Genomic DNA, 25712 nt, shown 5'->3' on the forward strand with positions numbered 1-25712 from the left:
CAGGTGTTAGCACGTATACTGCTACTCCTAAGCAATAAACGCTATTGTCATGGCTATTGGACGGACTCACGCGCAGACAGTTCTTTCTTAGAGAACAAAAGGAGATTTATTTACAAAAGGGATCACCTCTGTGCTATATATATATATATATATGTACAGTGAGTTGGGAGGAGGGGTCCAGGGCTCCAGGGAGAGGAGGGGGGGAATCCTTCCTCTTCCACACAGTCACCGACACAGCTCCTCCGCACACACGCACTCCTCTTCAGCCGCACTCGCTCCAAAGCTCCACACACGCTGCCACACCCGGGCAGGTCCCGTGATTTAATCCACAAGAGGGATATCTACACACAAAAGTAAACGTTAGTTCCACAGCAAAATACATACAGGGGATTCTTTTGATAATGCCGAGAGCACGAACTCAGGAGGTTCAACGTTCCAGCGGTGAGCTGCTCTGTGCCACTGCCTTAAATAGCAGCTAGGGAAATCAGCCAGACAGTCACACAGGTGCGTGGGCCAAGAGCGAGAGCCCGTAACGAGCTCCACCCAGGCAGAGAGGAGCAGGAGAGACAAAGAAAACAAAAATTAACAACAACAACAAAACCTGTAGCCAGCGTGAGCCAACCAGAGAGACACGGGGACCGTGACAGCTATGCTGTGTAATCAATACATATTACAACGATACATGAATTGACTGAGAACCTTCACAGACGATACATGAATTTCTTCATAAACACTCTAAAATCAGCTTTGTTAAATTGCAAGGATTCTCCCCCTTGTTCACCTGGTCTCTTCCTGTGACCTCAGATAAACCATGAAGCTATAAATACGGGAAGTGAAACTACATTTCCTCCTTTTGTTCCTGGACGACAGATAGGTAATGCCGGGCTCACACTGTGCGATTTTTGGCCCATTTTGAGCCGATTTTTGAGTCGTGCGACCGTTTTGGCGATCGGCCCGATTTTGGCCTTCGTCGTGCATCGTGTAGTATACGTTGGGTAACGAGACGCGATTAACACCTCACGACCAGCTCCCGATCATCAATCGCTTGGTCGTGAGGATTGGTCGACCGTCGTGAGGGTGTCACCGCAGTTTCTCACACTGCGCACGCACGCGCAAACACAAATGTCAGTGAAAAAGACGGCGCAGCACGGCAGTGCAGCGTGTGATCTGGACACAAGCGATGGAGGCACTTGTAGAACTTTGGAAAGTTCATCCGAGCCTTTTTGATGTGGCCTCACAAAATTATCACGACCACAACAACCGTGAAAATAGTTGGATAGACATTGCTGCTCAATCACAGTTGCCTGATCAATGCTTTTCATTAGCAATTTAGCAAAGTTGATGGCGGTGGTGTGCGTGTCTGTGTGAGTGAAAGACAGAGAGGGAGAGCGAGCGACAGAATTTCTGTTATAACCTTCATTTTATGGACGCACAGTGTGAGCACTCGGATCACATCAGAGCATCGGGTCGTATAGTGTGAGACCCTGCATCGTGACCTACGAACTTCTAACCCCTGCGAGTCAATCGTACAGTTTCAGCAGGAGCTAAATCGCGCGACTGACAAAATCGCACAGTGTGAGCCCGGCATAAGGTGAATTCAAACTATACAGATTAACAGTTGAAATAAATAACACAGTAACTTACTTAACAAACTTGTCAGAATTGATTTAAACCAAGATGTTATGTTATATAATCTGTAAAAGTGCAAAACCTAAACAAATCCAGGATGTACATGCCTATTACAGAATACATATCAAAACACGTATGTTAACTAAAAATGGTAAATGGCCTGTATTCGTATAGCGCTTTACCAGTCCCTAAGGACCCCAAAGCGCTTTACACATTCTGTCATCCACCCATTCACACACACAAACTGGAGAGTTGGACAGCTAAGCCTGAGGAAGAGGAACCAGGTCGGCAGATCGGTTATTTAGTGTTCATATGTACAGGGTATGCATGGACGAATTACAAATTGGCTTAAAAAAAAATACAAACACATTGTGGCGGACCACTAGAGGGCTCCACTCACACCCACTGTTGAGGAAGTGTGTTCCTGTGTTTTGTGGCGCGATATGCTCAGTTGATGTTGGAGACTAATAAAGAAGGAGTGAGAACTGAGAGCTCTGTGTCGTTGATGCTTACCTCCACATTGGTGACCCCTGACTCGAGCATGCAACGGGCCGCAGATAACGCAGACTCTGCTATGGATGCATCAGCGGCCGCCGGACCTCCGCCTCCTGTTGCAGCTACGTTCGCTGTGGCGCTGAAACTGCCGGACTTTTGGCTCCATGACCCCCCGTCATGGTTCGTACACGTGGAGGCTCAGTTCGCCCTTCGCGGCATCTCAGCTGACGACACAAAGTATCACCATGTGGTGGCCTCGCTCGACCCGCTGGCCACCCGTCGCGCGATGACGCTCCTCCGGGACCCACCCGCCCAAGGGAAATACGCCGCCCTCAAAGAGCTGCTTCTTCGGCGCTATGCCCTCTCCGATGCTGAACGAGCCGAAAAGCTCCTCAACCTGTCGGGCTTGGGTGGCGGTACCGCGCTCGAGCTCATGGAGAACATGCTATCGTTGCTCGGGCCGGATGACGGTGGATTCCTCTTCGCCCACCTCTTCCTCCGCCAACTACCGGCCGCCGTGAGAGCTGTCCTCGCAAACTCCCCGCTTCTGCCTGCAAAGGATTATCGCTCCCTGGCTGAAGAAGCGGATCGCATTCTCCTGGCTAGCTGCACTTTCGACGTTCACGCCCTGGCTATGGACTCGCCGGCGGCACCTTCCACGCCTCCACCCGCCTGCCCGGGAGCATCCGCCCCCTTGCTGATGGCAGGGGTTGCTACACGCCGGCACCGCGTGAGAGCATCTGTTTCTACCATCAGCGTTTTGGCGACAGAGCGCGTCGCTGCCTGCCGCCTTGTGCTTTCACGGCCCAGGGAAACGGACCCGCCAGCGCGCCGTAGCAGCCGCGACCGCTGGCAATACAGAAAGGCTGCTATTCATAGAAGACTCGCGCTCCGGTAGACGTTTTCTCGTGGACTCCGGCTCCCAGAAGAGCCTCCTTCCCCCTACCGCTGCCGACGGCCTAGCAGCGAACTGTGGGCCGCAGCTCATCGCAGCTAATGGCTCTCCCATCAAAACGTTTGGGGAAAGGTTGGTGACTGTTTGTTTTCATGGCCGGGATTTCCAGTGGAACTTTGTTGTTGCCGCTAGCTCTGTACCTATTTTAGGTGCTGATTTTCTGTGTGCTCATGGACTGCTTGTCGATGTTGCTAACAGACGTTTAATTGATGCTCTCTCGTTTTCTTCGCTACCCTGTTTTACTCGGGCCGCCGAGCCCCTGATTCGGGCTAATGTAGTGACCTCCGGGGATGCTTTTCAGCGTTTGCTTTTAGAGTTTCCATCGCTGTCTGTCCCTAATTTCTCTAGCACGGTAACGAAGCATGGGGTTGAGCATTATATTCCCACGGTCGGGCCCCCGGTGTTCGCGCGCGCGCGCCGCCTCGACCCCGCGAAACTGTCCGTCGCTCGGGAAGAGTTTGCAGCCATGGAGCGGCTTGGCATTGTACAGCGTTCGAACAGTGCATGGGCCTCTCCGCGTCACATGGTGCCCAAATCGGACGGTCGGTGGCGGCCATGCGGAGATTTCCGCCGTTTAAATAATGCCACGGAGAATGACCGTTACCCCATCCCCCACATTCAGGATTTTTCTGCCAATCTCGCCGGAACGTCGATTTTTTCTAAAATTGACTTGGTGCGGGGGTATCACCAAGTTCCCGTGCGCGCCGAAGACGTTCCTAAAACCGCTGTCATTACCCCCTTTGGCTTGTTCGAGTTTTTGCGCATGCCGTTTGGCCTGAAAGGTGCCGCCCAGACCTTTCAGCGGCTGATGGACTCCGTTTTGCGTGGGCTGCCGTTCGTTTTTGTTTATCTGGACGATATATTGGTGGCCAGCTGCTCAGCGAGCCAGCACGAGTCCCATTTGCGGCAGGTTTTCCAACGTTTGGCAGCGCACGGCCTGATTATCAACCCTTCCAAGTGCCAGTTTGGGTTGCCTGTTCTGGACTTCCTCGGGCACCGCATTTCCGCTGAAGGTGTGGTTCCGTTGCCCGACAGAGTCCAGGCTGTTTCGGCTTATCCGCGTCCCACGTCGGTTAAAGCGTTGCAGGAGTTCTTGGGGATGATAAATTTTTACAACCGTTTTCTCCCCAGAGCTGCCCACCTGCTACAGCCACTCTATGCTGCCTTAAAAGGTAAAACAGCCAAAGATCCGGTTGACTGGCTGCCGGAACGCGTCCATGCATTTTCCGCAGCCAAGTCTGCGCTGGCTGACGCCGCCCTGCTGGCCCACCCGTTTCCGTCGGCGGAGATCGCGTTGACCACCGATGCGTCCGACGTGGCAGTGGGTGGGGTGTTGGAACAGCGGGTTTCAGGTCTCTGGCAACCGCTCGCCTTTTTCAGTCGTACGCTCCGGGATGCTGAACGCAAGTACAGTGTTTTTGACAGGGAGTTGCTGGCCCTGCACCTCGCGACACGACATTTTCGTTTTTTCCTCGAGGGTCGCAACTTTACTGCGTACGTTGACCACAAACCTTTGACGTTTGCAATGTCCAAGGTCTCTGACCCATGGAGCGCACGCCAGCAGCGCCAGTTGGCGGCTATTTCAGAATTTACCACAGACATTCAGCATGTGGCTGGTAAGTCCAACCACGTCGCCGACTGTCTCTCACGTGTGTTGGTTTCTCCGGTGTATGTCGGCGTCGACTACGCTGCCATGGCCGCCGAGCAACGTGCTGACCCGGACGTCCTTGCCCTTCAGTCAGCAAAAACGGGCCTCGTGCTGGAGGACACCCCGGTGTGGGACGGCGGTCCGCGCCTTCTTTGCGACGTTTCCACCGGCCGCCCCCGCCCGGTGGTTCCCCTTTCGTGGCGTCGTCGTGTTTTTGACTCGGTGCATGCCCTCTCTCATCCCGGCGTCCGGGCCTCGGTCAAGCTGGTCAGCGCCAGGTTCGTTTGGCCGGGCCTTCGCAAGACGGTGAAAGAATGGGCAGCGGTTTGTATCCCATGCCAACGCTCGAAAATCCACCGGCACACACAGGCACCCCTCGAACCTTTCCGTGTCCCGGGTAGGCGTTTCGATCACGTTCATGTGGACCTGGTTGGTCCCTTACCGCAGTCACAGGGTTTCACGCACCTTTTGACTGTGGTGGACCGCACGACCAGGTGGCCGGAGGCGGTACCCCTGGCGTCCACGACAGCGGTGACGGTGGCCAGAGCATTTTTTTCAACATGGGTTTCACGTTTCGGTCCCCCGGCTGACATTACCTCGGACAGGGGCCCCCAGTTTGTTTCTGAGCTTTGGTCTGCTATGGCTGACGGCCTGGGGGTCAAGGTCCACCGCACCACAGCATACCACCCGCAGGCTAACGGGATGTGCGAACGGTTTCACCGGTCACTTAAGGCCGCGCTCCGGGCTTCCTTAACAGGTGGCGACTGGGTCGACCGTCTTCCATGGGTTTTGCTGGGATTGCGTAGCGCGGTTAAAGAAGACCTCGGGGTTTCCCCGGCTGAACTGGTCCTCGGCCAGCCTCTCCGGGTCCCCGGGGAATTCTTACCTGAGACCCCTCCCCCATGTTTCGATACCTCTTTGTTGCCTTTTCGCCCCCCAAGAGACTCATTTCCTGTTCCTGGTCCTGTGCACCACTGCCTGCCTGACACTTTTGTTCCGGGTTCGTTGGACTCTGCTCGTTTTGTTTTTGTCAGGCACGATGCTCATAGGACTCCGCTGCGTCCACCATATGACGGGCCATACAGGGTTCTTAAACCAGGCAACAAACATTTCATTTTGGACTTTGGCGGTCGGCAGGAGGTTGTCTCTGTTGACAGACTTAAGCCTGCACATGTTATGCAGGAGGATCAAGTGGTCCCGGCCCAGGCCCCTCGCCGCGGCCGCCCACCTGCCACCGGGCTGATGGATTCTGTTTTTTCCCCCAGGAGCGACCCAAAATCAACGGAGTCCGAGTCGTCTGCAGCTTTTTCTGACTGCCAGTGCCAGCCTCGCTCTCGGGCTGGGTTGCCCTCTGTCAGTTCCCCACCCCCCCGGTTCAGCCGTTCCGGCCGTTTACTTAAGCGCCGGGTCCTGGACTAGTTCTGCTGGGTGTTCGGGGGGGGCATGTGTGGCGGACCACTAGAGGGCTCCACTCACACCCACTGTTGAGGAAGTGTGTTCCTGTGTTTTGTGGCGCGATATGCTCAGTTGATGTTGGAGACTAATAAAGAAGGAGTGAGAACTGAGAGCTCTGTGTCGTTGATGCTTACCTCCACAACATAATCTTCTGTTAGAAATGAAGTAAGCTAACTAATACTAGGAAACTCAGCAGTTTCTTTCTCTATGAGTTTAATTTCCACCTGCCTTTCGTCTTTATCTCGCAGAGGGCTCAGTGTCAGCTCCTGGACCAAACCAAATCATGAAATGTGAGGGGGAAGGAAATAAGTTGTTGTACCTTGTGAAGCGAACAGTTTTTATGGCAATGGATTAATTATTTTTAAAAAAAGTTCTACAGTTTAGTGTCCCCGTCTTTTCTCCAAGGTTTTGATGCCTCTTAAGCCCCAAGGGGGTTTCTGAGCTTCCTGCTTGAAAATGTAATGCCCAAATTTAATTGATTATTTCTCTGCAATTACAAACTCTGTCCTTAGCTTTATTTTGATACCAAGATTGTAACACTTGTGAGATTTCATCAGAGGTGTAAATATTGAAGCAGATATTACTGTGTCAAAGTTACTGAGACTGGAACATAGAAAAAGTAAGTATTTTATCCTCGCCTAATTTTTTCTTTTTTCTTTTTTAATTTTTAGCATATAAACCTTTTAAAAATATGCCTCAGATCACATTTGGTTCCAGGATTTCAGTAACCAACATATAAACATCATCTGTGCAAAGATTTATGTTTCTAAAGTGAAACAGTGAAAAATTACAGCCCTGTCAATACATGAATATCCAGACGTTGTACAAAAATGTCCAATTTTGGCACATAATTGGACACCATGCCAGTTGAATTTTTTAGATATTAAAGAGCAAAAATTAATACATTTTATTAACAGGCCTAAAAATGCTCTTTTTTTTAAATATATTTTTGAAGAATTAACCACACATTTACATGGTAATGGCCCTTTTCTGCAGTGGGCATGAAGCGTTTAATTGGTCTCTGGCCCTTTAAACTCCGAGGGGCTGTAACTTTGTTTTCTTTTGGTCAATTTGCATGATTGACACCTCTTTTTAATCGTTTTAGCCAATAGAATCAAAGTAACGATGCCACGTTCACATCACTTCAACCAATCACACATTGCAATGCCAAAACCCAAGTGGGCCCAAATTTGCTGCATGTGGCATCTGTCCAGTCACGTGTCTGAAGGTGGGTCTAAAATGGAGGTTGTTGACAGAAAACTGCTCTGATGTGGCTAGGTAGGTAACTACTGGTAATCACGTGGCTACCGGCTACTGGCGAAAATAACAGAGGAAATCGGGATGGTAAGCCAATCTGTCTTAGCGCATTCGGCTCATTCAGTGAATTTTGGTCTGATCGTGGTGAAACTTGGTGTGTGGAGTCAGTGATAGCTCTGGAAATTAATAAAATTAAATGAATACATTTTTATGGGTTTGAGTCCCTATTGATCATAAGGTTGGACCTGCATCGGTCAAATAGTTCTGGTGGACTTTTGGTTGTTGTTTCAAATTATAATAAAATTACTGTAGAACGGAAGTCTGGGACTTCTAAGAAGTGCGCAAGCTCAGAGGTGGAGACCTCCCGCTTTTTACAGATGTGTAAAAAGACCCTCTATTACAGGGGTCGGCAACCCGCGGCCCCGGAGCTGCATGCGGCTCTTTAGTCTTTATTTTGCGGCTATTTAGCTGAAGTGTATTTTATTTGTGTTTAGTTCTTTTTTTAACTTGTAGTTCTAAATTGGAAGATTATTGTGATTTTGAAATATAAAAATAAAATTATATCTTTTTATTTTTTCATCGCTCAAAATAAGCGTCACACTTGCGGAACCCGCCGAAACGCCGTGCATTTATCGAGACTTTCGACCCCAGGTAAGCCAATTATGAATCTTCGGATCCACATTATGTCGGCAGCTGTTCTCCACCGTAAACTATGTTAAAAACAAACACCGCTCACGCCTCACAGATGACAGCTTACAGTCCTGCATAAAGATGAAAGCCCCGATTTGCAGACGCTGTGCGCAGAGGTTCGGGACCATAGTCTTATTGTAAACATATCACGGCAGACCCGACGATGTTTGCATGAACACGCTTTTCAGCATCTCTTCATTGACCACTTTTCACACACAGTTACTGTACGCATACAGCCGGCTGTTGCTTTTCAGCTCACAGCCCGACAACACAACAGCAGAGAGAGCACAGACTTTAAGGCAGCGAGGCGTGATTGCGGGTGCCGCTCAGTTGCGTCCTACTCCCATGCAGCGGCACCGCAGACCACGCGCCGCCACACACAATAACCAGGTAAAGTACATATTTAGGCAGAATTTTGTAAATATCTATTTTTTTTTAGCAGCATAGTGCTTTTTTCCAATACTTTTTAAAAGTCAGGTTAAGGCTCCAAAAGCCTAAAGGCATATGAGGGTGGCGGCTCACAACAGTTTTTGTTTGTTACATGGATCATTCTAGTTCAGCTGGGTGTCTTTCCTTTTGTTATATTTCTTTAAGAGTTCAAAATGTGCAACACACCTTAGTCTCTGTGGATTCTTTTAAAAAGCAGTTAAAAACCTTTCTGTTCAAACAAGCCTTTTGTTGATCTACGTATTTTATATTCTTTACATTATTTGCATTTGATCTTTTACATTGTGTATAATGTCTATTGATTGTATTGTTTATTTTAATATTTGTGTACAGCGCTTTGTGACTGCCTGTCTGTGAAAAGTGCTTAATAAATAAACTTTACTTACTTTAGTTGTTCACACAAAGCATAAAGGTAAAAAAAACCCCAATATATACAGTGTTCATCTTCATTTTAGATTTCAAAAAGTATTTGCGGCTCCCAGTGTTTTCTTTTGCGTGGAAACCGGGTCCAAGTGGCTCTTTGGGTGTTAAAGGTTGCTGACCCCTGCTCTAGGAGGATTACTCCAGGTGGCACCTGCCAAGACTTGGAGCCTTGGTTTAAAATAGCCAGTGATTGGATCACTTTGCCGTTTGGAACGGTATCTGCACTTTTTTGGGCAGCAGAGGTTGGACCTCGGGCGTCGGACTCTTTTAAAAATTCAAACAGGGTGTTTAGAAATTGGGCCAGGCACAGTTTGGAACTGATACTGGTTAATTGATCACAAAAAGGTTGGACCTATAGCGTTGGACGCTTGTTAAATTTGTCAAAATTGGTTTGGTTCTTGTGTTGAGTATGTCAGGGATCCGTCTGTTTGTTGTAAAATTATAAGACGTCTTTGTAATATAAAATAAGTATTTTTGGCATTTAAAAGAACTTTTCAATTTAACAGGGATTTAAAGGCTGAAAGAATGCTGAGTGTGTGTTGAAATGAAAGTGTGCATGTTGTGAAATCCTTTAATCATTGGTGATTCTATGATTATATTGTTGTGAACATCGCTGAACCTGTTGGTGTGTAATGTGAAAATTTATTAGAGGTTTTAATTGTTTTTCTTTCAGTTTGAGGTCGTATATGCACTTAACAGGGTGCGGTCTACTTCCTCTTTCTGATTCTAAACAGCAGGTTTGATGAAAATAGTCTATCACAAGCATGTTTTGGGTGATTCTAAGTGTGTGAACGTTGTGGGTTCTGGATTTGAGTGATTCTGTGTGATTTGTAGAAAATAATAAATAAGTAATAATAACACTACGTGGGTTCATAGCAGAGTGCGTGAAAAGAGGAAGTCTGAGAGAAAAGTGTGTGTGTGGGACAACGAAGTTCAGGGAAGCCTGTAAAATGCTGATGAAAGTATTGTGTGAAGGATGCTAAAAAACTGAGCTAAAGAATGGTGATATGTGTGGGAAAAAACAAAAACTGTTAATTGTCTTGAGGTCTGAAAGAGCTCTGCTAAGGACGCTGAAGATTTTGATATGAATGCTTGCAAAGGCAAAAAGCTTAGTATATTTAAGTGTGTGTGCGTGTAATAAGAGTGCATTCTTTTTATATCAACATTTAGCAGAATTACAGAGGGTTTATAGACTGTAAATACAAAAAAGAGTTCGATTAGGCTGTAGATACAGGAAAAGAGAGAAACAGATCAAAATATGAGGGTGTGTGGCTGTGTGTGTGTGTCTTGCAGGAAGTGAACAACTTTGCATGCCCATAAAAGGAACTGTTTAGTGTGGAACCAGAGAGAGAGAGACTTGTTAAAATCTAGGTAGAGGAAGAGAATGAATGTCTTAAGAAATAGTAATGAAAATGATATTAAATAAGTGTTTTAGTATGTTAATACAGGTGCCCATGGACTTACTCAACCTCAAAACATGAGTACAGCGGCAAAATGATAGATTAACAGAATTGGGATGACAAACAGGCCAGCCTTTGGCTTAAAATCTTTACAGCTTGACCTCTCATTCTGTCCTTATTCTGAGAAGAAGCTTAAAGAACAGTCAATCTCCTGATGAAGACAGAAGACAGAACACTGTGTACTTGAAGAATTAACAGCAGGCAAAAGACAGTGCAACTGACCTATAACACTGAAGGGTCCAGCAGCATGTATGAATACCACTGATGGAACATGAGCTTTGAATTACAAGCTGGAGACTTAATCGGTGACATGACTGTTTGAAGGCACTGGACGATATTTGCCATGCTGGGAGTTAACCTACAAAAAAAGACTGAAAAGATCAAGAGAGAAGAAACAGAGAAGAAGAAACAGAGAGATGGAGATTTGAAGGTCACACAGGAACAAGGACCAGTGAGAGGTCAAGCCCAGACGAATTAGAGTGAGAGCGTGTGGGGAATTGGATTGAAAATGGAGGCTGAACTGGTGGAGGTTTAGAAATGCCCAGAGCATCATAACAGAAAGGTAAATGTAAACAAAAAAAAAAGAGAGAGAAGGAAAAACACAAACTAATAATTACACGAATGAATAAAAAACACACATACACAAATTGTTACATGTTAAATTATTTTTGGAAAGAATCAGAAGTGAGATAGTTTGAATCCACAGGACAGTGCAAAGAGACATGAATTAAACCTGATTGTAAAATACATATGCAATGAAGAAGCAGCTTACCCTTGTGGGACTAATTCAATTCAATTCAATTCAATTTTATTTATATAGCGCCAAATCACAACAAATGTCGCCTCAAGGCGCTTCATAGATACAGAGAAAAGCCCAACAATCATATGACCCCCTATGAGCAAGCACTTTGGCGACAGTGGGAAGGAAAAACTCCCTTTTAACAGGAAGAAACCTCCGGCAGAACCAGGCTCAGGGAGGGGCGGCCATCTGCTGCGACCGGTTGGGGTGAGAGAAGGAAGACAGGATAAAGACATGCTGTGGAAGAGAGACAGAGATTAATAACAGATACGATTCAATACAGAGAGGTCTGTTAATACATAGTGAGTGAGAAAGGTGACTGGAAAGGAAAAACTCAATGCATCATGGGAATCCCCCGGCAGCCTACATCTATTGCAGCATAACTAAGGGAGGATTCAGGGTCACCTGGTCCAGCCCTAACTATATGCTTTAGCAAAAAGGAAAGTTTTAAGCCTAATCTTAAAAGTAGAGACAGTGTCTGTCTCCCGAATCCAAACTGGAAGCTGGTTCCACAGAAGAGGGGCCTGAAAACTAAAGGCTCTCCCTCCCATTCTACTTTTAAATACTCTAGGAACAACAAGTAGGCCTGCAGAGCGAGAGCGAAGTGCTCTAATAGGGTGATATGGTACTACAAGGTCATTAAGATAAGATGGGGCCTGATTATTTAAGACCTTGTATGTGAGGAGCAGGATTTTGAATTCAATTCTGGATTTAACAGGAAGCCAATGAAGGGAAGCCAAAACAGGAGAAATATGCTCTCTCTTTCTAGTCCCTGTCAGTACTCTTGCTGCAGCATTTTGGATTAACTGAAGGCTTTTCAGTGAGTTTTTTGGACATCCTGATAATAATGAATTGCAGTAGTCTAGCCTGGAAGTAATAAATGCATGAACTAGTTTTTCAGCGTCACTCTGAGACAGGATATTTCTAATTTTAGAGATGTTGCGCAAATGGAAGAACGCAGTCTTACATATTTGTTTAATATGTGCGTTGAAGGACATATCTTGGTCAAAAATGACTCCAAGGTTCCTCACAGTGTTACTGGAGGCCAAGGTAATGCCATCCAGAGTAAGAATCTGGTTAGATACCATATTTCTAAGCTTTTCAGCGCCGAGTACAATGACCTCAGTTTTATCTGAGTTAAGAAGCAGAAAGTTAGTGGCCATCCAAGTCTTTATGTCTTTAAGACATTCCTGCAGTTTAACTAATTGGTGTGTGTTATCTGGCTTCATGGACAGATAGAGCTGGGTGTCATCTGCATAGCAGTGAAAATGTATGCTATGTCTTCTAATGATGCTGCCTAGGGGAAGCATGTATAATGTAAACAGAATTGGTCCTAGCACTGAACCCTGTGGAACTCCATAATTAACCTCAGTGTGTGAAGAGGACTCTCCATTTACATGCACAAATTGGAGTCTATTAGATAGATATGATACAAACCACTGCAGTGCAATACCTGTAATACCTACAGCATGTTCTAATCGCTCTAATAGGATATTATGGTCAACAGTATCGAATGCTGCACTAAGGTCAAGAAGGACAAGCACAGAGATGAGTCCACTGTCAGAGGCCATAAGAAGATCATTTGTAACCTTCACTAAAGCTGTTTCTGTGCTGTGATGAACTCTGAAACCTGACTGAAACTCTTCAAATAAACCATTCCTCTGCAGATGATCTGTTAGCTGTTTGACAACTACTCTTTCAAGGATTTTTGATATGAAAGGAAGGTTGGAGATTGGCCTATAATTATGGCCGACGTGAATTATGATTTTATTGAATTTACGTTTACCCTTAGCCAGCAGTTTTAAATTTCCTTCAATGTCGCCTGCTCTGGCCCCTGGAAGACAATTGACTATGGTTGCCGGTGTCTCCAGCTTCACATGTCTGAGAACAGAATCACCAATTACCAGAGTTTGACCCCCAGCGGGTGTGTCACCGAGTGGGGAAAAACGGTTAGACACATGAACGGGTTGGTGGTGTACCTGGGGCTTCTGTTTAGGACTACGCTTCCTCCTCACCGTTACCCAGCCATCTTTCCCCAGCTGCTTGGGGTCTGCCGGGGAACAGCTAGCGGGGCCTACGCTATCTTCGGCTGCACCAGCTACAGGGGCCTGGCTAGCTAAGGGTGAGAGCAGGGTGCAAAGCCGAGTCTCCAGATCAGTAATCCTGGCCTCCAGAGCTGCAAATATGCTACATTTGTTACAGATATCATTACTGCTAAAGGAGGCCGAGGAGTAACTAAACATCTGACACAATGAGCAAGAAAGTGCAGAAGGGACAGGTGAAGTAGCCATGGTGCTAACGGGTCGGCTACGAGCTAAGCTAGCGAAACAGTACAGAGACAGTGAGTGAATACTTTGGCTATAAATTAGGTAGTGAGTACAGAGAAAGTGTGCTTCGGATGAAGCACGTGAAGATTATACTGTGAAAAAAGAATGTATTTAAAAGTTGTTAATTAAACTGCTAAGCAAATAAGCTACTCAGAAACACCACTGTGTTTGAGCAGGAACAGGAAGCGATACTATACCACAGAGCGAGCGAACACCAAGTGACAGCGCCACCGACAGGAGAGATGTTGGCATCGCCAGATAAAGGTATATCAATTCAATATATCAATACACTCAACATTAATATGAACACATAACATAAATGCAATGAAGACACGCTTACACCTACAGTGGGGCAAAAAAGTATTTAGTCAGCCACCGATTGTGCAAGTTCCCCCACTTAAAATGATGACAGAGGTCAGTAATTTGCACCAGAGGTACACTTCAACTGTGAGAGACAGAATGTGAAAAAAAAAATCCATGAATTCACATGGTAGGATTTGTAAAGAATTTATTCGTAAATCAGGGTGGAAAATAAGTATTTGGTCACCTCAAACAAGGAAAATCCCTGGCTCTCACAGACCTGTAACGTCTTCTGTAAGAAGCTTTTCTGTCCCCCACTCGTTACTTGTATGAATGGCACCTGTTTGACCTCATCATCTGTATAAAAGACACCTGTCCACAGCCTCAACCAGTCAGACTCCAAACTCCGCCATGGCCAAGACCAAAGAGCTTTCGAAGGACACCAGGAAAAGAATTGTAGACCTGCACCAGACTGGGAAGAGTGAATCTACAATAGGCAAGCAGCTTGGTGTGAAAAAAATCAACTGTGGGAGCAATCATCAGAAAATGGAAGACATACAAGACCACTGATAATCTCCCTCGATCTGGGGCTCCACGCAAGATCTCATCCCGTGGGGTCAAAATGATCATGAGAACGGTGAGCAAAGATCCCAGAACCACACGGGGGGACCTGGTGAATGACCTGCAGAGAGCTGGGACCAAAGTAACAAAGGTCACCATCAGTAACACACTACAACGGCAGGGAATCAAATCCCGCAGTGCCAGACGTGTTCCGCTGCTGAAGCCAGTGCATGTCCAGGCCCGTCTGAAGTTTGCCAGAGAGCACATGGATGATACAGCAGAGGATTGGGAGAATGTCATGTGGTCAGATGAAACCAAAGTAGAACTTTTTGGTATAAACTCAACTCGTCGTGTTTGGAGGAAGAAGAATACTGAGTTGCATCCCAAGAACACCATACCTACTGTGAAGCATGGGAGTGGAAACATCATGCTATGGGGCTGTTTTTCTGCCAAGGGGACAGGACGACTGATCCGTGTTAAGGACAGATTGAATGGGGCCAAGTATCGTGAGATTTTGAGCCAAAACCTCCTTCCATCAGTGAGAACTTTGAAGATGAAACGAGGCTGGGTCTTCCAACATGACAATGATCCAAAACACACCGCCCGGGCAACAAAGGAGTGGCTCCGTAAGAAGCATTTGAAAGTCCTGGAGTGGCCTAGCCAGTCTCCAGACCTCAACCCCATAGAAAATCTGTGGCGGGAGTTGAAAGTCCGTGTTGCTCGGCGACAGCCCCAAAACATCACTGCTCTTGAGAAGATCTGCATGGAGGAATGGGCCAAAATACCAGCTACTGTGTGTGCAAACCTGGTAAAGACCTATAGTAAACGTTTGACCTCTGTTATTGCCAACAAAGGTTATGTTACAAAGTATTGAGTTGTATTTTTGTTATTGACCAAATACTTATTTTCCACCCTGATTTACGAATAAATTCTTTACAAATCCTACCATGTGAATTCATGGATTTTTTTTTTCACATTCTGTCTCTCACAGTTGAAGTGTACCTCTGGTGCAAATTACTGACCTCTGTCATCATTTTAAGTGGGGGAACTTGCACAATCGGTGGCTGACTAAATACTTTTTTGCCCCACTGTACGAATGTGAATACATGACATAAATTGGTATTTCTGGCCGGAGAGAGAGAAGTGTGTTGTTTAAGCAGTGATGATAATACTGAAAATGTCTTAGTTTTGTCACTTTTAGGTGAAAAGCAGAGCTGGATCAATTTTTCACATGCAGCAGTCGGAAGAAAGTTATAAGTTAACATTACTGGAAACGTTCAGGCCAAGTTTCTGGTTGAATTGTTTACAGCGCCACATCTCCCTCAATCTCACACGCGAGCTCTCACTCCTGGCTGAAGACAAGGAATGCAGTTCCAAAGAGCAATTCAATCAGGGAAGACAAACAATGGTTTTATAGGGTTGGGCACTGATAAAACTAAAGGTGGCATAGAGTCTTTTTGTCTTTTTCTAACCTAGCAAGAGTTTCAAAAAAGGCTAGTTATACTGAGACCAGTCAGTTAAACAGAAAAAGCATGTCTACACCTTTTTCTGTTTGATTCATGCAACTGAAAAATATCTGCTCAAGTCTGCAGGTTATGGCACTATTACCACTTTAATGTTGGAAACCATGCCAAACCTAAAAATATAACACTGTGGAGAGATGGATCAGTACACTGCTTAGATAAGTCATTTTTTTTTACATTAGAACAGAGGTAGGCAACTCCAGGCCTCGAGTGCTGGTGTCCTGCAGGTTTTAGATCCCACCCTGGGTTAATACACCTGAATCAAATGATTAGTTCATTACCAGACCTCTGGAGAACTTCAAGAAATGCTGAGGAGTCATTTAGCCCTTTAAATCAGCTGTGATGGATCATGGACACATCTAAAACCTCCAGGACACCGGCCCTCGAGGCCTGGAGTTGCCTACCCCTGCATTAGAATATTGTAGTGGTATTATTATGATTATGATTATGATTATTATTACATTGATTGGTACGCCAAATACAAATACTATATACATGAGCTTTTTTGGATTTAAGTAAAGATAAATTTAATTTATAAAATGGTGTAAAAACATTTTGTGCTTAATTATCTTTATTTATGATACAAAATATTAGCAAATATAACATAAATAATTCTTTGGATATCAATTTCAAAGAAAACCTAGTGGAACTCAAAGGGTTTTTCATCTGTTTTAGCTCTCTGGTTTTCCCCACCCACAACAGTTATAGCCAGTGTACAAAATATACACAGAGCAATGCACATTTCTCCACAAGTACTCTGTTTATGTGGGTTATAATCATGATCATGTAACTAATACTAGGAAAATCGAGCAGTTTCTTTCACTATGAGTTTAATTAATTTCCACCTACCTTTCGTCTTTATCTCGCAGAGGGCTCAGTGTCAGCTCGTGGACCAAACCAAATCATGAAATGTGAGGGGGAAGGAAATACGTTGTCGTACCTTGTGAAGCGAACAGTTTTTATGGCGATAGATTCAGCATTCTGCTCTTGACGAAGGCGGTCGCACTTTTCTCCTCTCCTCGTCCTCCTCTCCCTTAGCTTCCCTGCTTAGCCTCTTATGTCCTTGTCTAGTCTCGTGTTTTTTGTATTACTTTTCCCTGGAACATTCTCTCACGGTCTGTTCTCTAAAACCTAACACCCTGGTAATGACTGTGTTTAGTCTGTTCCTTCCCATTCCATGCAAGGCCACCTGGGTTGGCTGGAAGACTGTTTACTTCGCCTAGCAGGGAAGTACTCTGGACACGCACACACATACATATACACTGATATGCACACACTCATCACCCCTCCCTTTCCAAACGCCTTCGATGCTTATTCCCTTCCAATGCTGACGGTAGATCAAGGAGACCAGCGCACGCAGGCCCGGATGTACTGTCTAATTCGGCTTTCTCTCACCCTTTACCCACCCCTGTTGCTTGTTATGTGTTTCTTTGGTGTATTAAGAGTTTTTTCAGGTGTTTTTTTCTGTTCTCAAACTGATCTCCCTGTTGGAGCTCAGTCTGGGGGGAGTTATTTTTTTCTCCTTATCTTTCCTCGTGTGGTGCATTTTCCATTGTTATACCTCACTGACCTGTCTTCCCCATATGATGTTTTGTGTAATGTATGTATGGTCAGAGGGTAAGATGGCGCCGCCATTGCGTGCAATAGGTCAGCAGCCTTATGAAATTTCCCCTTGTGGGACTAATAAAGGTATATCAATTCAATTCAATCAATTCAATATCAATTCAATTCAATTCATTATTTAAAAAAAATGTTCTACAGCTTAGTATCCCCGTCTTTTCTCAAAGGTTTTGATGCCAGGTAGTGTCATACATTGCTGCTAACCAACTAAACTCGCTCATCAGCGAGTTTATCATGCCCATCCCAGTTTTGTAACAGCTATGAACACAAAACTCAGTGTCTCTGTGTTTTACACTGTTCTGAATCAAAATGACTTTATTCCATTCGTGAGATATTCTTGAGCTATGGTGCACGGATTATAGGACAACAACTAATTTATAACAGTTTAAATAACAGCAATTGATATTAGTATTATTACAGTTTCTTATCAAATGTAGGATATCGTTTTTTGTTTGTAAGTGTTAGGTTCAAATATTGAGGAGGGGTAGAGGAGGTAATCAACTTCCATAATAACAACACTGGTCCGGCCGGGTGGAGTCAAACGATGATTTTAATGACACGCGTGGGAAGATCGCCCGCTGTACACAGACAGCGCCGATCCCCAACTTACAGAGCATAAGCAGGTGTTTTATACCTTCTGGGCTTAAATTTACTACACCCCTAAACGTCACTCAGATACAGTTCATACATAGGATTCAAAACCACAATGACTTAACACAGTTTAAAATAACATTGTCTCCATCTCCACAGCAGATGCTTCCTGTCATCTGACTTTCACTTCCCGTCTGGCAAACTGTTCCTCTTTTCCCAGAGACAATTTTAGAGCTACAGGCAAACATGATTAACCTCTTACCTATAAATGAGATAAAGTCTACTGTGTGTTTGTGTATGTCATCATGAACTGCACTCAGTTTCAACTTGTAACCTTTTCCACCAGACAGAAGGCCAGCACATACACATTTAAGATTATAACAAGCATTCAAAAGCATTTAAGATTATAGATTCAACTCAACAGTTTAGAGTGGTTATAACTGCACCTGTAATAAAGGCTAATTGGGTACCAATATGTTTAAACATCTGAATACAATATCAATACTGTAGATTATGTTATTAATGCAATGGTAATGATGATGATGATTAACAATAGCAGTAAAATAATTTCTAATTGCTCACATAAGCCAGTTAAGAAGTAAAGTGAAATACATATGCAAATAGAACACACGTTTAAAAAGGAAAGCTCTGTTCTGTAATATGGAGCTTCAGGAAAACGGAATGGAAATACTCATGGACATCTGAACATCTGAAAATTCCGAGTAAGATGGTTTGCAAACAGGCAAATAATAGTACCAATACTAATTAAAAATAATCGATATTGTTTGCAAATAAGCCAAAAACATTAGAAATAAATCCAAAAGTGGTGGTTTCTTTTGTGTTGCACAATACAAGGATCGTATTGCAAGCTTTACCACTCAGGTGGCACATATGAATGAAAATGAAAGCAACCAGGCAGTTGGCACCACGCCAAATTTGAGTTGTCAGGAAAGAGGTGGCTGTTTGGAGACACACCCCTTTTATTAATATTTTGAAAAACAAGTTATGGGTACATATTTGCATAACTCTTTAGGTATATGTACAAGTAGCGGTAATTACAAGTACGAAACATGTACTGTGCTTCATAAATGAGTAACAAATGTAGTACATAACAATAACCTACAGCACACCAGAAAAATAGATTCGGACTACCTTTTAGGCTCAGGTGCAGTGACACGGCTTTAACAAGAAGAAAAGTCAGCCATTCACCACCATCTTCCTGCGCACTAAAACCACCAAAGTCCTCTTCTCCAGTGTCTGATACGAACAGGCTCAGGATGGCTACATCATCCACTCTCCGCTTCTCTCCTTCGTTGTCACTTTCAAAACCAAACAAATCCTCCTTGTCAGGGTCAGAGTCGAACACCCTCAGAAGTGCCGTGGCAGTGTCCTCCTCTCCATCATGCAGCAGTCCAGCCCTTCGAAATCCGTTGGTGATCATGGATGTTTTCACACTTTTCCACGCTGTCAGATTCCACCGGTGGAGTTGAGCATAACTTGCTTTTTGCAAGTTTATTGCCGCTTGTCATCCACGCCTCCCGCTGAACACGTAGCGCTACTTTGAAATTTGTTTTTCGTGCTACTTGTACGGCACTATGTTGCCTGGCGGATGGACATGTGACCAACATACCACTCTTGAACCCCGATACTGTGTGTCTGATCACATGCCCTTCCGCCAGGCAACGTAGTGCCGTACAACAGCGGAACTAACAAAACAAATCGTCTTACGATATGACAAAAATCATGGACAATCCATAGAAAAGCCGCACCTCAATCAATCAATCAATCTTTATTTATAAAGCACTTTTCATACAAAAAAAAATGTAGCACAAAGTGCTTTACATGGTTAAAAGCAGCCCCCCCCCCCCCCCCCCCCCCACACACACACACACACACATGCGCACACTTAAAAAGTAAAATTGGACTGGGTACGCATGAGCCAAGTGAGGCCTGACTAAAAGCTTGTGCAAAAAGTAGCGGCTTAAAGCCCGACAATTACGGTAATCATCATCGGCATTATGAGTTTTAAAAATCAAACAAACAAAACAAGCACAACAACATGAAATATTCCTTGAAAATTTAACAACAAACTACATTCATTACAAGAACAGGCTTCATTTGGATGCTGTTTTTGGAGCATGTTCACCAAAGACCTCAGGTTCTTTTGCTGGTATGGCAATATAATTAATGTCATTCAAGATTTTTATTTTCAAGATTCAAGATTTTTATTTTCCATTTGTGCACAGGACCAACAGTCCATGCACATTTTAATTCATTTGCAGAGTTCTCCAGGTCAAGTTGCACTTTTTACATATAAAGACAACGTCATAAGCCATGTCTGGTCACAAACTCCACTGTAGGTCCATAAGATCCCTGTGGCAACACTGAGAGTTGAAAAACTGTCTAAGTTCTTTCATCTGTAATAAAATGATCCATGTGGCTGCTCTACCAGATTTTTCAACCGTACTCTAGAAATAACACAAGTGTGTGGCCACACAGCACAAGCGAGACACAAGAGACTGCTCACAGATTTGCAGGCTCTGAACATATTTCTCAGAAAATACAAATTCAGGATGCTAATGTGTGGCTGATCATGGTGCACGGATGATATTGGTAATGGGGGAATGTGTGCTGGGATTATGCGTGGCTGTAGCTCAGGTGGCAGAGCAGGTCAGCCACTAATCAGAAGATCGGTGGTTTGATCCCCCAAATATCCTTGGGCAAGATACTAACCCCATATTTGCCTACTGGTGGTGGTCAGAGGGCCCGGTGGCACCAGTGTCTGGTAGCCGCGCCTCTGTCAGTGTGCCCCAGGGCAGCTGTGGCTACAACGTAGCTTGCCATTGCCAGTGTGTGAATGACTGAATGTAGTGTAAAGCGCTTTGGGGTCCTTAGGGACTAAGTAAAGCGCTATACAAATGCAGGCCATTTACCATATGCTGATGGTGAGATCCTGTTTTTCTGACTCAGAATAATACACAGAAATTTACACATTAAATTTGCATAGGCGTGTAGAGGACCCTTTTTCAAAGCATATTTTATACATGGATGACAATACATAATAATTGGAGCACATTTTTAAAATGTCCACTACACAAAAATAAGATGCCATTCATGTTCCCCTGCTTGTTAATTCAGGGTTGGTCACCAGTGTCCTGCACTGCCTTCATCATTGATTGACCCCAATGATCCAAATATCATGTCCTGCAGCGAGTAGCACCACTTGCATGCTGAAATATTTGACGTTTTGGAAGAAAAACAATGTTAAAGCAAGCATGATGAAATTTGCTGTTCTTTCAGCAACTATTTACCAGATACACTTTTCTATTGAAAAAAAATGCACCATTATAATTTGTGTACAAGGTTATATAATAGATTAATCTTTTTTCTTTTATGCACAAAATAACATATTGGAATATTTAATGTCTATCATTAAAAAATAAACCACTACATAATATACTGGGGGTGGATAGCTATATTACAAGAATACCAAACCTCGAACCCACTCACCTAAACTGTTTAAAACTGGAGTGCTCAATTTTTGGGTGAATGTATGTATTTTTTTAGAAGTACAACTGACCACATCTATTCATATTTACAATAATGGTCAGCTTATTTCACAACAACCTTACTTTTATCCAACTTTAGTTTTTATGACTACTCTAAGTATTACCAACTAACCTACAGTTAGCTACTCTGTTAGTGGTGTAAGTTGACAGTATGTGGCATAAGTTAATAACTACAAGAGACATGCTCCTAAATATGACTAAAGGAATAAAAAAATGTTTTACTTACCTTGCAGTTCTACAGCAGTAGCTAGAATATGGGTTGATTCCAAATCTATTGTTAGAATTCATTGGTTTATGCAACCATGGCTCTATGAGGCAAGCCAAAAAGGAAGCAAACTTTGTAATTGTTTTGGAATTTGTACGTGCTTTGGCTCTAGGGGCCACGGTAGCAAACGGTGGCTAAAGCTAGCAGTTGGTCCCCCACTTCCTCTGATTTTATTCAGGGATAAAACAGAAAGTGCACATTCGGTAGGGAGCAGCCTGCCACCTACTGGCAGCCTTTTCTTTGAGGTGATTTCTGTTGATATGGATATTAAGTGGTTGTTACTGTGGTAAATGCATAGTTATAACTTAGAAATTACCACAGTATTACGTTCTTATTTGCCCCTTGTTTCCCTACTATAACTTCTTTTTTACTGATCTGTAATAGAACGCGCTACCAGAATATTTTCCTATAGTGTTTGAAAATATACACAGCTCCTACATGAATCGTAATTATCTTTTGTCTTTGTTATACACACTTAAACATTAAATGTTACTGGTGGAAAACAAAAGTAATCATTTGGTCTAAATAGCTCTAAACCTAAAATAATCTTTTGCTGTAGTTATAGGTTATAGGGTAGAACTGGACAACCAGAGGAATACATTTTCATCCATTCTTCCCTTGTCCTAGAAAATTAACCTTTTGCAATGCACCTGATTTGCTCACAAAAACAAAGAGGAAAAATAAAAATAAAGATTTATGGTTACAGCAAAAGTAATGATTACAGTTTGTTAGATTAAAAAATATAAAAATCTATTTCAAAATATGCAATAAAGAAGGATAATAAAGTAAAACTTTGCTGATAGGGTATAATTACATGGCAGCAGCTCATTGACATGGTCAAGACAACTCCCTGAAGACAAAACTGAGTGTTTGAATGGTGATCAAAGGTGATTTTAATGAACCTGTCATGGTTGTTGGTGCCAATCTGTATTTCAGAAAACTCTTATATACTTGGATTTTCCCCACACAACCTTCTCTAGTGCTTACAGAAAAAGGTCTGGAAGAGAGATAATACCAGTGAGCTGCACAAAAAAGCCTAAATGATGGCAGGGATTAGAGGAGAATGGCCAGACTGCTTTGAGCTGATAGGAAGGAAACAGCAACTCAACCAGCGTTACAACCAAAGGATGCAGAAAAGGATGGGCTCAAATTGTGGTCATAAATATTTTGTACTTGTAAATCAGTTTTGTACTTGTAAATCAGGATTTGTATGTGTAAAAAGAATTTGTTTGTGCATAAAAAAAGATTTGTGTGTGGACTTAGCCAAAAAATACGTGTGAAACTCTGACCTCAAGTTTCAAGTTACAAGTACGAATTTTATCCCTATTTTTTTGAACTGTAGGCTGCTGGGCTCTGTGGGTTTTTGCAGCAGCTCTACCTGTACTAGATGCACCTGCTCCTTGTTGTTTCTATCTCTGACTTTATCTCCTCTACAAGAGTTTCTGTATTTTTTGCTGGTTCTTTAAATGTTCAATAAAAACATGTATACTAATTAATAAAGAATCCTTTGTAACTATACCCACGGGTAAAAGGCATGTAAAAGGGCATTTATTCCCTTCAAGGACCTGCAGTTCAAAAAAGCGCCCCTCCTACAGCCAAACCCATCTATTCTCTGATTGGATAGTTAAATTTGTGATTGACATGACATTGGCCAATCAGATGAAAGGAAGAAAAATAGGGTCAAAATTTGTACTTGTAACTTGAAACTTGAGGGCAGAGTTTCACACGTATTTTTTGGCTAAGTCTACACACAAATCTTTTTTACACACACACATTATTTTTACACATACAAATCCTGATTTGCAAGTACAAAACTGATTTACAAGTACAAAATATTTATGACAACAATTTGAGCACATAGAAAAGGAGCTCTGGACTCACAACACATCAAACCTTGAAACACATGAATTACAGCAGGAGAAAATCATGGGTGCCACTCCTGTCAGCTAAGAACATGAAACTGAGGCTAAGATTAGCACAAACTCATCAAAATTAGACAAGAAAATTTAAAAAAAAAACATTGCCGGTTTGGAGAGTCTCGATTTTTGCTGTGACATTTGGATAGTAGGGTTAGAATTGAGCATTACAGCTCTTCAGGCTGTTGTTCAGTGTTGGAAAGGTTAATTTAAAAATGTACTCCACTACAGATTATAGAATACCATCCATCCATTCACTTCCACTTATCTCTTCAGGATCGCAGTGGGCACTGGAGCCTATCCCAGCTGTTTTAGCACAAGAGGCAGGGTACACCCTGGACAGGCTGCCAGTCTGTCACAGGGCTAACACAGAGACAGAGAACCAGTTTCACTCATGCATTCATACCTATGGGTAATTTACTGTTTCCAGTTACTCTAACCCCACTAAGTACATGTCTTTGGACTGTAGGAGGAAGCCGGAGTACCCAGGGAGAACGCACGCAAACACAAGGAGAACATGATGCAAACTCCACACAATAAGACCCTGGCCTGATGGTGGAATTAAACGCAACAAACAATAAAAATATTGATCAATAAAGTGGACCAATATGGCATTGCCACATTTTCCCTTTGCATCTTTCCTGGCCTTCAGACAACAATTCTGATTGCTAAATAGGGATGGGTACCGGTATCCGGTGCCATGATGGCAAAGTGATACACTTTGAATTCTAGCCAAACATTTTACGTTTCCGAGGATAGTAGGCGGGCCCAGGTACGTACGTACTTTTAGAGCAGAGCTACAGATTAAAAATGCCCAAGACGAAGCGGTCAAAAGTCTGGCTGTACTTCACAGCAAAAGATGCAAACTCAGCAGCCTGCAACAAGTGCTTTAAGCTGATACTGTGCAAAGGAGGTAACACCTCAAATCCGATGAAACACCTGGCGACGCATAGCGTTTTTTTTAAAAGCAGAAAAATGTGCCGTATTTGATAGCTTGCTGCGAGACCTCACACTGAGCGCATCTACTGCGGGTGTGGTGGTGACGGATGATGATGGCAGCAGCAGCCGTTCTTCTCTGCGTGAGTAGCTTCATGTTGTTCGTGTATAATTTACGTTGAGTAGGCTAACCACGTTATTACATTAATGCATGTAAGGTGAACTAGCAAACACTGTCGTAGTTACATGCAGCTGTCTTATTGTTTGATGGCAGATACTCCCTTCACCCTGGCCAAAAAGGCTAAAATGACCAAAGAAAAAGTGGAAAACAATTAAACATGAGGTTTTTGGACAAAGTTTGTTTTTTCCATTGTTTAAGCACTGCTTCCAGCCAAGAGTGATATCATATATGCCCTATAGCTGCAGAAAAGGTTAACATTGTTATCTTTTTACAAAAAAAACAGCTGAACATGAGAGGTTTTTGGACCAATTTTGTGTTCTCCATTCTTTAAGCACCGGTTTGAGCACCGTTTAAGCACCGGCACCGTTTCAAAAGTACCAGTTTGGCACCGGTATCGGATAAAACCTGAACGATACCCATCCCTATTGCTAAAGTACTGAAAGGGACAGGCAAAAAAAAAAAAAAAAAAACCAAAAAAAGTAATTGAACTCAGGACCTTCTTACTATGAGGCAACAGTGCTAACCACCGCGCCCCCATACTGCCCATGTATTACCAAATACATACCCCAAAATCTATTTTGTAAAGTATTCTGTCAAGTTACTCAATGAGGGTAACGTATTCTGAATACTTTGGATTACTTAATATATTGTCATGCTTTTTACAA

General features: G+C 43.7%; 1 protein-coding gene across 6 annotated transcripts in view; it reads right to left on the reverse strand.

The window, feature by feature from the left end:
* LOC146496152 (uncharacterized) overlaps positions 1–25712 on the reverse strand; it is a 60994-nt gene that overhangs the window by 7788 nt on the left and 27494 nt on the right. The window contains exons 1-3 of one of the 6 annotated variants that reach the window (XM_085143063.1): positions 16910–19968; positions 419–475; positions 251–341 (exon numbers count right to left, since the gene is read on the reverse strand). The exons of 1 other annotated variant lie outside the window; for it this stretch is intronic. The gene's annotated coding sequence lies outside the window, so the exon portion shown is untranslated. 4 more of the 6 variants (XM_085143064.1, XM_085143060.1, XM_085143065.1 and 1 more) reach the window with 4 other exon arrangements.

Source organism: Neolamprologus multifasciatus, chromosome 19, assembly GCF_963576455.1.
Source record: "Neolamprologus multifasciatus chromosome 19, fNeoMul1.2, whole genome shotgun sequence".
In the NCBI taxonomy this organism is placed as follows: Eukaryota; Metazoa; Chordata; class Actinopteri; order Cichliformes; family Cichlidae; genus Neolamprologus; species Neolamprologus multifasciatus.